The sequence below is a fragment of the Apis dorsata genome, unplaced genomic scaffold (genome assembly GCF_000469605.1).
Source record: "Apis dorsata unplaced genomic scaffold, Apis dorsata 1.3 scaffold_254, whole genome shotgun sequence".
NCBI lineage: Eukaryota > Metazoa > Arthropoda > Insecta > Hymenoptera > Apidae > Apis > Apis dorsata.
Window position 1 is genome coordinate 342,014 of NW_006263532.1, and position 1,009 is coordinate 343,022.

Below are 1,009 nucleotides of genomic sequence, written 5' to 3' on the forward strand. Positions count from 1 at the left end.
TCTGTTAATTTTTCCTGCCTTCAAAAAATTGTTTATTTATTCGTTTTTATGTAACGCATTTTTTATTGATAATTATGTAGTTTTATTCCCTCATTGCTATAAATTATGTTACGTTTTAAATTTCTTTTTATGCTTTACCCTAACTTTGTACATATGTAATTTATTAAATAATAATTCGTCTAAGTGATTTAAACGATAGTTGAATATTTAAAAATAAGATAAATTATAATGTATAAAATATCTTGAAAAAAAAAATTAACAAAAAATCAATTAAAATAGGAAAGAACCACTCCGTAACATAGTAACGCGTGATAGATCAACTGTTTTACGAGGAAAAATTAGAAAAAGATGGTTTGTTATAATACCCGTCTACCTACCACTATTCTCCCTCGATTTACTGGAAAGGTTCGAGAATAAAGAATTTAAATTTCTTCAAGGACAATCTTTCAAGAAATTGTATTGATGATATTCTAATGTCGTGCTATGATTCATTTGGAATTAAACGAAATTAAAAAAAAAAAAAGAAAATAAAAAATCCAGAAAAAGATCCAGAGAAAGATTCAGAAAAGAAACAAAAATATAACAAAAAAAAAAAGCAAATTATTCAAGATAACGTTCATTTTTTTCAACGATTAAAAAATTCAGATCTTCGCTAAAAGAAATTATAAATTAAGCACCTAGATTATCTTTTCATGGCTGTTTCTTTTTTTTTTTTTTCTTTATTAGCAGTAAAGTGTAGTTAGTTCATGTATTTTTAAATTAACCAAGACAATACTTTTGAATATTTGCATTAAAAGCCGAAGCAATCGTTCACGTTTCCAAATACCAAGAATTAATTAATCTCCATGTCTCCCTTCTCTACGATATCCATCCCATTTTACGATTCTCGTTAAAATCAACATTTGTAAAGTCATCAAGATGCTTTCAATCGAATATCCAATCCACGATAATAATAATAATAATAATAATAATAATAATAATAATAATAATAATAATAATAACAATAATA

General features: G+C 24.6%; 1 protein-coding gene across 3 annotated transcripts in view; it reads right to left on the reverse strand.

Annotated features, from left to right (window-relative positions):
* LOC102677107 overlaps nucleotides 1-1,009 on the reverse strand; it is an 89,804-nt gene that overhangs the window by 5,067 nt on the left and 83,728 nt on the right. The gene's annotated exons all lie outside the window — the stretch shown is intronic.